The sequence below is a fragment of the Pleurodeles waltl genome, chromosome 6 (genome assembly GCF_031143425.1).
Source record: "Pleurodeles waltl isolate 20211129_DDA chromosome 6, aPleWal1.hap1.20221129, whole genome shotgun sequence".
Classification (NCBI taxonomy): Eukaryota; Metazoa; Chordata; class Amphibia; order Caudata; family Salamandridae; genus Pleurodeles; species Pleurodeles waltl.
In genome coordinates this window covers 345,568,047-345,579,580 of record NC_090445.1, presented here as the reverse complement: position 1 = coordinate 345,579,580, position 11,534 = coordinate 345,568,047, and positions in this window count along the sequence as shown.

Below are 11,534 nucleotides of genomic sequence, written 5' to 3'. Positions count from 1 at the left end.
TGAGTGATGAACCTTGAGGCACTCCACAGATTAGTTTGTGGACTTCTAATGAGTAAGTGGACGAAGCGGCATCTATAGGAGCTGTTGATCTGAGTTCTATGATCTGCTGCAAATCCCACTGGATCATGGTGAAGGAACACTTAACAGCTGCATGTCATATGGCACAGTGTCCTGCTCCTCTGCCCCGCCTTGAAAAAGCAACACCACTGCGTCTCACACATCACCACCAAGAAAGTGACAGGTTTTTTTGCGCCGCTTATGGTCTAAAGCCAAAGGCTAATGAATTTTCTCTTGGTCTTGTGGGAAGGATTCAGTGCTGTGCAAGCTTTGTGAGAGTGTGTGCACACTGTGGGAAGTGTGCGCATGTTACAGGGAACAATGATTGCAAGTTACACAGGAATTCCGTGGCCATATTGAGGAACAAGATCTAAGGGTGGGTTCCTTTTTTGTGCCATGTAACTCTGAGGTGACTTGCAATATCCTTTAAAGTATGACAGAGGGTATCTAAGGCCAGATGTAATAGCAGTGGTCCCAGAATACTGGTCAGATTTTACAACTAGTATATTTCGACCAATGTTGTATTTTGCAAACCAACCTAAGTTCTAAGAGGTCTGTGTGCAAAATACTGATTGCTAGTGAGTCACAATTCAATCTACTTCTTAAATATTAAAGAGGTAGGTTGCACATTGCAGCCACTAGGAATCACAACCACAACAGGGATGGTCTGTGATTGTTTTTAAAAATATTAAAATGTTACTAACATTTTTTAAGAAAAAATATTTTTTCAACATTCACAAAGGGGAAGGGGCTGCTTGGGAACAGATACTAATTTGTTGCAAAGAGATGTTAGAATTGATTTAATGCAAGGCATATTAACAAAATGAGGTACCTCGGATATTTCCCCCTTCTTTCAGCAGGGGGAGAATAGCAGTGGACCGGCATATGGTTTTACTGGATCCATTTTCATAGCCAATAAAACCAGACCCAGTTTTCCTGCAGCCAGTAATCCAAGATACAGGAACACAGAGCTACTCAGAATCATCTGAAACAGTATCTTATCTATGTGTGCTGTTCCAGTAGACTCTTAAGGATTGACTGATTGGTGCAAAATTGTTTTTCAAGAAGCCAGTAAGAAATAAGGAGCTGTAGTCAAGACATGAAATAACCATGGCTTCATCTCTTTGTTTCAGATCCTTAGTGGGGATGTGTTTAAGGTTTTTACATTTATGAAGATGGAATCTATCAAATTTAGGCATAGTGTGGATGTGCCCCTTGAGATTTAAATTGCTGTCAAGAAGGATTCTCAGAGATCTGGCAGTGGTAGCATTTTGTGAGTAATACTAGCATTTTTTTATATTTCAAGAAAGAAAAGTTTGATAATCTGGGTCAGGAGAAGAAATGTATTTTTTAAGGTATTGCAGTTGAGGTTTGTTTATTTTATCCATTTGTTTATCTAAAGCAATTAAGACTTCACATCTAATTTGGATTCAGGGAAGACCACTTTGAGACATACCATTGTGGCACATGCGTCCTAATAAAACACAATGCAAAGGCCTTTAAGACGTTCCCCCCAAAAGTACAACAAACAGACTGAAAAGGGTGGTTGTTAAACTCAAACCTTTTGGGATACCAGTGGAAACAAGGGTGGGAATTATGTAGTACACCAGCATGGCTGCTGTTCAGCATGGCTAAAAGTTATTGGCGTAGAGGAGAGTGGTGTGGAGTGCTGTAGAGTGGAGTGGCAGAATGTTGTGTATTGGAGTTGCATAGTCTGGAGTCACATAGAGTGCCATACACTAGAGTGGCATAGAGTAAAGTGGACTGGTGTTGAGTGCATTGGCGTAGAGTGTTGCAGAGTGGCGTACGGTGCAGTGGCATTGAATTCAATTGCGTACAATGCAGGGTCATAGAATGCAGTGGCGCAGATTGGAGTGGTACATATTAGAGTGGCGTGGTGCAAAATAGAGTGGTGGAGAGTGGAGTAGAGTGGGGAAAAGAAAAGTGGCACAGAGTAGAGTGGTGAAGAGTAGAGTGGTGTAGAGTAGAGTGGTGTAGAATGGAGTGGCATAGAGTGCAGTGGTGTACAGTAGAGTGGCATAGAGTGTGATGGTGCCGAGTGGAGTGGGATAGAGTTGATTGATGCAGAGGGCTGTGGCTCAGTGTAGAATTGAGTGGCATAGAGTGCAGTGGTGTAGAGTGCAGAGTAGAGTAGAGTAGCATAGAATGCAGTGGCAGAGAGTGGTGCAAAGGACAGTATAGTGCCATAGATTGCAGTGGTATAGAGTGGAGTAGCATAGAGTGAAGTGGTGCAGAGTAGAGTGTCATAGAGTTCAGTGGCAGAGAGTGCAGTGTTACAGAGTAGAGTGTCAGAGTGCAGTGGTATAGAGTGTAGTAGTGTGGCATAGAGATCAGTGGCGTAGAATACAGTGATGCAGAGTAGAGTACAGTGGCATAGAATGCAGTGACTTGGAGTGCAGTTGTGTGGAGTGCAGTTGTGTAGAGTGCATTGGCGTAGAGTGCAGTGGTTAAGAGTAGAGTAGCATAGAGTGCAGTAGCATAGAGTGGAGTGGCACAGAGTGGAGTAGAGTAGCATAGAGTGCAGTGACATAGATTGATTCAGAGTAGAGTGAAGTGGAGCAGGGTAGAGTACAGTTGCATAGAGCAGCATAAAGTGTAATGGGGTACAGTAAAGTGGTGGAGAGTGCAGTGGCAGAGAGTGCAGTGGCACAGAGTAGATTAGTGTGTCTTACAGTGGATTGGCATAGAGTGCAGGGACATAAAGTCGAGTGTTACAGAGTAAAGAGCATTTGCGTAGAGTGTATTGGCACAGAGTGCAGTGGCATAGAGTGCAGTGTTGTAGATTGGCATAGAATGGAGTTGTCCAGAGTAGACCAGTGCGGCCTAGACTAGAGTGTTGAAGAGTGGAGTAGAGTAGAGTAGAGTGGCATAGACTGTGGTGGCATAGGGTGGTGCAGAGTGCAGTGGTGTAGAGTTGAGTGAGGCAGAGGGCAGTGGTACAGAGTAGAGCTGAATGGCATAGAGTGCAGAGTAAAGTCGAGAGGCATAGAGTGCAGTGGTTTAGAGTGGTGCAAAGTACGGGACGATAGAGTGGTGCAGAGTAGTGTATAGTGCCATATAGTGCAGTGGCATAGAGTGAAGTAGCGTAGAGTGGAGTAGTGCAGAGTAGAGTGGTGTAGAGTTCAGAGGCAGAGAGTGCAGTGCTGAAGAGTAGAGTGTCAGAGTGCAGTAGTGTAAAGCGGAGTAGAGTGATGTAGAGAACAGTGGCGTAGAGTACAGTGATGTAGAGTAGAGTGCAGTGGAGTACAGTTGATTGACATAGAGTGAAGTTGTGTAATGTGCATTGGCCTAGCATGCAGTGGTTAAGAGTAGACTGGCGGAGAGTGCAGTAGCATTGAGTGGAGTGGTGCAGAGTGGAGTAGAGTGGTGCAGAGTGCAGTAGCATAGAGTAGATTGTTTCAGTGTAGAGTGAAGTGGCATAGAGTGGAGTGGTGCAGGGTAGAGTGCAGTTGCATAGAGTGAAGTGGTAAAGAGCAGTAAAGAGTAGATTAGAGTGGCGTACAGTGGACTGACAGAGTGCAGGGGCATAGAGTTTTGTTTTACAGAGTAAAGTACATTGGCAAAGAGTGTATTGGCATAGAGTGCATTGGCATAGAATTAGAGTGGTACAGAGTAGAGAGGCATAGCGCAAGGTGGCGTAGAGTGTGGTGGCATAGAGCAGGTGGTTCAGAGTGCAGTGTTGTGGAGTGGTGCAGAGCAGGTTGGAGTGGCGCAGAGTGGAGTATTCATGATGTGGTAGCACACTGCCATTACAGACAACACATTTTCAATTGAAATGACCATTACATTTGCACGGTTGTACAGGTTTACTAATAAAACTATACAGTACAAAGACAAAAATCTATGGAAATTGCATCGCCTAGTGCAATGATTTGTTTTGATCATATTAAGGTATTAGTTTCCAATACATCAGAAATAACAAAAAATGTGCTTCATTTGTGTTCCTAATTCTGATATATTCTGAAATACTTACACAGTTCATTTAAATGTTGTCATGTGCTAGAAAAAAACTCTTTCCTACCCCGAGTGTCCAGCAAGATTGTCACATAAATCATCTCACTTTCAAGTAGAGAAAGAAAAGTAAACAAGCGCCCTTTCAAGACAGCGCCTGGCATTTGACCTTAATCTTTGAATGCACAGCAAATATGACAAGATAAGAGCAAGATTTACAGGTCAGCTTACAGGAAAGGAGCACTCAGAAGGATCTTGTAAATAAGGTTTTGGCAAAGGAAAGGACGAACTCAATACTGGACACCCTAACACACATACTGCCAGCAAATGGAAAACAAGAAAACGTGAGTTTCAAACCACAAGGCCAATAGCAAGCAACGGGAAGAATGAATTCCCAGGTCAGATTTCTCATCAGCTTTCTGAAAGTCCCCAAGGTGTTTTTAGCAAACCAGACACCTGCGTTATCTGGTAGACTGTGATCTAAAACTCATATCCACTATACTCAGTTTAGACACATTTTTCTAATTTGTTTTCATTGGAGAAGGACAGGTTAGCTTAGTACACTCTCTCTCGTGGTGCAATGTAGAGCACTGACTGGAAAGCTTTTTCCAGATTTCATTTTGTTTCACATTCGAGCCCTGCCTGTACCTTTATGAGGTCATGCCACAGGGTGGTATAAGTAAGTTGTCTGTGTCATGTGTGTATGTTTCTCTGTAAGAGTACCTGGATGAGTGACCCTGTGAGAGAAGCACACTGAGGAACAAATACAATTACTTACATACAGGTACCCACATTCATACATAGGGTAGCCCCCCACCGAACTCTCACCTCTTTTCCCTCCACCACGCCTCACACACAAATGCTTACTGTCCTCTCTGAAATGGCTAATAGTTCCACTACTGGTGGAGTAGAAGCTGTGGGAGGAGTGAGTAGGTGATATTTGCCCATCCATAGGTGATGGGACGCACTCTTTCACAGGCTGAAAGCGCATTTGGCCTCATTACGAGTTTGGCAGTTACAACGTGGGACTGAACAACTTGTGGGGAGGACGACACTGCCATGGCGGTGGCATCCTCCCCACCCTATTACAATGTTCCCGTGGGTTTGCCCAGCAGAAACATTGCAATAGAGCATTCCTGCCAGTCAGACCAGCAGGAACAGCGCTACGAGATACCACTCGGCTCCAGTAAAGGAGCCAAGTGCTATCTTGTAGGACAGAGGGGGCCAACCAGCACCCCCCAATGTGCACTGTCTGCAAAACAGACAATGCACATTCCATTGGTGCTGGGCAAGGGGGGCTTCTGCACTTACCATGCCCCCTGCACTTGTTCTCCGCCAGCCTTTTCATAGTGGGAAAACCACCATGAAAAGGCTGGTGGAGAACAAGGTTGCAATCAGCCAGGCGGTGCTGGGTTCAGCGCCGCCCTGGCTGACTACAGCCAGCACCACCATCAGCCCATCGGGAACAATGTTCCCGGCGGGGACAGCAGTCCTCTGTTGGGTCGTAATTGGGAGGTCGGTGTAGGAGGCTGGCTGTGCACAAAGGAAATCCTGGAAGAGTGCACAGGAGCCGGAGCAGCTGCAAATCATGCGGTACCCAGCAATGCAGTCTAGCGTGGGGAGGCAAGGACTTACCTCCACCAAACTTGGACTGAAGAGTCACTGGACTGTGGGAGTCACTTGGACAGAGTTGCTGAGTTCCAGGGACCACGCTCGCCGTGCTGAGAGGGGACCCAGAGGACCGGTGATGCAGTCTTTTGTTGCCTGCGGTTGCAGGGGAAAGATTCCGTCGACCCACGGGAGATTTCTTCAGAGCTCCTGGTGCAAGAAGGAGGCAGGCTACCCCCAGAGCATGCACCACCAGGAAACAGTCGAGCAAGCCGGCAGGATGAAGCGATACAAGGTTGCAGTTAATCGTCTTTGTTGCGGTTTTGCAGGCGTCCTGAGCAGTCAGCGGTCGATCCTTTGGCAGAAGGTGAAGAGGGAGATGCAGAGGAACTCTGATGAGCTTTTGCATTCGGTATCTGAAGAATTCCCCAAAGCAGAGACCCTAAATAGCCATAAAAGGAGGTTTGGCTACCTAGGAAGGAGGATAGGCTAGTAACACAGGTAAGAGCCTATCAGAAGGAGTCTCTGATGTCACCTGCTGGCCCTGGCCACTCAGAGCAGTCCAGTGTGCCAGCACACCTCTGAATCCAAGATGGCAGAGGTCTGGGGCACGCTGGAGGAGCTCTGGGCACCTCCCCTGGGAGGTGCAGGTCAGGGGAGTGGTCACTCCCCTTTCCTTTGTCCAGTTTCGCACCAGAGCAGGGCTGGGGGATCCCTGAACCGGTGTAGACTGGCTTATGCAGAGATGGGCACCATCTGTGCCCATCAGAGCATTTCCAGAGACTGGGGGAGGCTACTCCTCCCCAGCCCTGACACCTTTTTCCAAAGGGAGAGGGTGTAACACCTTCTCTCTGAGGAAGTCCTTTGTTCTGCCTTCCTGGGCAAGGCCTGGCTGGACCCCAGGAGGGCAGAAACCTGTCTGAGGGGTTGGCAGCAGCTGCAGTGAAACCCCGGGAAAGGCAGTTTGGCAGTACCCGGGTCTGTGCTAGAGACTCGGGGATCATGGAATTGTCACCCCAATGCCAGAATGGCATTGGGGTGACAATTCCATGATCTTAGACATGTTACATGGCCATGTTTGGAGTTACCATTGTGACGCTATACATAGGTAGTGACCTATGTATAGTGCACGCGTGAAATGGTGTCCCCGCACTCACAAAGTCCGGGGAATTTGCCCTGAACGATGTGGGGGCACCTTGGCTAGTGCCAGGGTGCCCACACACTAAGTAACTTAGCACCCAACCTTCACCAGGTGAAGGTTAGACATATAGGTGACTTATAAGTTACTTAATTGCAGTGGTAAATGGCTGTGAAATAACGTGGCCGTTATTTCACTCAGGCTGCAGTGGCAGGCCTGTGTAAGAATTGTCAGAGCTCCCTATGGGTGGCAAAAGAAATGCTGCAGCCCATAGGGATCTCCTGGAACCCCAATACCCTGGGTACCTCAGTACCATATACTAGGGAATTATAAGGGTGTTCCAGTATGCCAATGTGAATTGGTGAAATTGGTCACTAGCCTGTTAGTGAGAATTTAGAAAGCAGAGAGAGCATAACCACTGAGGTTCTGGTTAGCAGAGCCTCAGTGAGACAGTTAGTCATCACACAGGGAACACATACAGGGCACACTTATGTGTCGTCTGCTCCAGGTGTGATGCTGCTTGCACTTGTACCACATTGTCCTGACATATGGGCAGCACAAAAGCACACCACGCCCGTGCGACTCATTCGTCACACTGAAGCTGTCACTGGGAGAAGCGTATTAAAAGTGAGGGACCAGTGCCCTGGTCACTTGTCAGTCAGCTAATTACATCACAGCTCTGAAAGCAGATACTAGTCACCAGTGTGTGGATACAATTTATGCACCGCAGGGTTATTTAGGTCATTGTTTATTCTACCTCACCCATGGAGCACAGATCTCCTGTGTCACCTGAACAGGGTGCATGCTGGACCCAGGGGAAAGGGAAATGGGACAGAGAAAATTAGCTATAATAGGACAGTGCCATTCATATTTTGGTTCAGCCCTGGAGAGACTAGACTGTCTTTGTCTGTGGTTGGTGAATCTGTAAGTATGGGTCTTTGGGGCCCCACTGTAATCAACACCGAAATAAAACAAGCATGGGCAGCGCCAATAGGTCTGGCTTTAAATGAATGTTGCATGGTAATGTGAAGCATTACAATTAAATAGCATATATATTTGGGAGGAAGCAAAAAACTAGAATAATATTAGTGTAGGGTAAATAGTCAAGTAACAGTTGCATTGTTATGCTAGACCAAAAAGTCAATTTATGTTAATGAATGCCCTCCTCCCATCTGTGCTGCTGCTAGAGAAAGGTAAACACAATGAATGATCTAGTCATTTAAGACATGTTACTGCATTACAATCGTCATGTGTGTGCTCCTGAAAGTTCAAGCTCAGACAGCTAAATAAATAAATAAAATGATCGCAGCTGGTGGAGGGCAAGCACTGTTTTAGTGCAAACACGTAACGTTTGGCCAATCAGGACATGTACTCCTAGCTCACAACACGTGGGTGGAGCAAAGCCCCTCTCTTTAGTGGTAGTCACATAAAATTGTTTGGCAACAACTACACAGCCAAGTCAGACCATAATAAAAAGAAGGACAGCGCGAAAGCACTGTGCTGTCCCTGGAACAACTGAAAGCTACGGTGAGGGGACAGAGAATGAAGCGCAAACTCCCTCTCTGTTTATTGGCATGTCTCATCCGCTTTCTCCTGAGTCCATTTTTTATGATGACAAGTGATACGCTGGGAAGAACATGAAAAAAGACCTGTCACTATTTGCTTTCTGCACACGCCTATACCCACTGCCCTTCACTCATTGTACAGTTTTTTCTGTTGTCAGCTGGTCACCCTCTACGAGCGTTGTACCCTTTTTTAAGTTTAGTCATACAAAAGCCATGGAAGGCCAGCAGCCGATATAATTACTTATCTGATAGAGCCCCACTCTTTACGCTGCACATAGTGCCATCAAAACACAAGTGAAGGATCCAGTGGTGCAAAGAATATGCCCCTGCGTAGGCAACTTGGTGGTACTTAGGTGTCCTTTCTGCTTCCAGGACGAGTTCTGTGTGTCAATCATTCACCATCTCGAGGTGTCTGGAGTGATTTTCGAACGGTGGACTCTGACTTGCGGGAGTCTCGAAAGGACAAGAGACCCATCGCAAATTAATCTTAATGATGTGCTTTCAAAATATAAATGGACATGCAAACTGCAAATTGACCAGCAGAGGACAGTGTTGTATATGAAATGGACATTTTACATTTCCCCAAGCTTCAACACTTCGGTGATTTTTAATTTGTGATCATAGCAATAAAGCGTTTTTAAACACATTTTGGGCAAACGCGCAGCATCATTCTCTGGTTCTGGGAATTAACATCCCGGTGCCTAAAAAATGTAACGTCTGGCCGTCATGTAAAACATCTAGGGGCATATTTATACTCTGTTTGCGCCGAATTTGCGTCGTTTTTTTCGACGCAAATTCGGCGCAAAACTAACGCCATATTTATACTTTGGCGTTAGACGCGTCTAGCGCCAAAGTATGAGGAAAGAGCGTCATTTTTTTGTGTGAACGCCTTCCTTGCGTTAATGAGATGCAAGGTAGGCGTTCCCGTCTAAAAAAATTACTGCGACGCAAATGCGTCGTATTTATACTCCCGGGCAAAAATCACGCCCGGGCGTGGGCGGGCCAAAAAACCCTGCATTTGCGCCGGACTTTAGCGCCTGGGTCAGGGCAGGCGTTAAGGGACCTGTGGGCTCAAAATGAGCCCACAGCTGCCCTCCCATGCCCCCAGGGACCCTCCCTGCCACCCTTGCCCACCCCAGGAGGACACCCAAGGATGGAGGGACCCATCCCAGGGACATTCAGGTAAGTTCAGGTAAGTATAAATATATATATTTTTTTTTTTTTGGGGGGGATAGGGGGGCCTGATTTGTGCCCCCCTACATGCCTCAATGCCCAATGACCATGCCCAGGGGACATAAGTCCCCTGGGCATGGCCATTGGGCAAGGGGGCATGACTCCTGTCTTTACTAAGACAGGAGTCATGTAAATGGCGTCTGGGCGTCGTAAAAAATGGCGCAAATCGGGTGGAGGCGATTTTTTGGCGTCAACCTGACTTGCACCATTTTTAAGACGCCCTAACGCCATTTTTCCCTACGCCGGCGCTGCCTGGTGTACGTGTTTTTTTTCCACGCACACCAGGCAGCGCCGGTCTGCTAGCGCCGGCTAACGCCATTCAATAAATACGGCGCCCGCATGGCGCTTCAGAATGGCGTTAGCCGGCGCAAAACTTTTTGACGCTAAACTGCGTTAGCGCAGTTTAGCGTCAAAAAGTATAAATACGGGCCTTAGTTCGCATGCCCTTAGGCCAACTTCGGGCTATAATAAATGCATAAAATAAAGACATCCTTATTATATATATCATAGGAAAAGCTGTTGCTGGAAGACCAACATGTGTGGGTCCTCGCGGGATTTGACCCTCCTGACAATATTCAAACAAGTGATGGACGCAGCAATAGGCGCTTCTACGCAGCACAATTGCCATTCCTTCACTGAATAAAGCAGTGCAATTTGCCATTGCTTTCTATTGCATGGCGGAACTAGTGCACGTTCTCTTAAATTTTAATAAATGAGTGTACTTTCCTTTCCATTTCATCAAAAAACTCTCTTTATTTCATTTCTGAACGAACATAGTGCACGTTCTTTCACTCGAGGAATAAAGCAGCGTGTATTTCTTTTCATAACTAACTAGAGTGATGTATGTGCCTTAATGAGTAACAGTGTAAATTAAGTCCCATTACTGAATGTAGCAAAGCGCTCTCCTTTCTAATGATAAATACAACAGTTCGCAGTTCTTTCTAGTGCTGATTAAAACAGAGAATGTTGCCTTCATCATAGACCTTTACAAAAACTGAAATGAAGCTTGTCTTCACAACTGGACCCCGTCCTCCCTCCACTGCCTCCCTTCCAACCCCTAACACCCCGCCCTAAAGTACACCCTGTGTTATTTTCTCGTGCTGTTCCGTTTAGTGCTGTATGCCCCAGATTACTGCTTCAAAGGACAGAAGCGCGTTAGTGGGGATACGGGACAGACCTCAGGAATGTAAAGCAAGTGATTCCACTTATCAGACCAGGCCAAAGGGGTCCAGCAACGACACAAATGAATGTACAATTCTGTAACGTAATGAATTAAGTTAAAACAGATTTTAGCACCACGACTTCAACGTTTGTGCCATCAATCAAAACATTCTGAAGTCGATAATGTAGAACAAAAGTATTTGGAGAAGCCCTGCTGTCCTACACATTTTAGGGGTTGATAGCCCTTGCAACGGAGCCCAAGAGGCTGACCCTCCTCTAGCTGAACGACCCTGTGCGCCTGGTGGAGGAGTCACAGATGCAGAGTGTAAGGAAATGCCTCCTTGGCATGGTTGCCCCCTGACTTTTTGCCTTTGCTGATGCTATGTTTACAATTGAAAGTGTGCTGAGGCCTGCTAACCAGGCCCCAGCACCAGTGTTCTTTCCCTAACCTGTACTTTTGTATCCACAATTGGCAGACCCTGGCATCCAGATAAGTCCCTTGTAACTGGTACTTCTAGTACCAAGGGCCCTGATGCCAAGGAAGGTCTCTAAGGGCTGCAGCATGTCTTATGCCACCCTGGAGACCTCTCACTCAGCACAGACACACTGCTTGCCAGCTTGTGTGTGCTAGTGAGAACAAAACGAGTAAGTCGACATGGCACTCCCCTCAGGGTGCCATGCCAGCCTCTCACTGCCTATGCAGTATAGGTAAGACACCCCTCTAGCAGGCCTTACAGCCCTAAGGCAGGGTGCACTATACCATAGGTGAGGGTACCAGTGCATGAGCATGGTACCCCTAC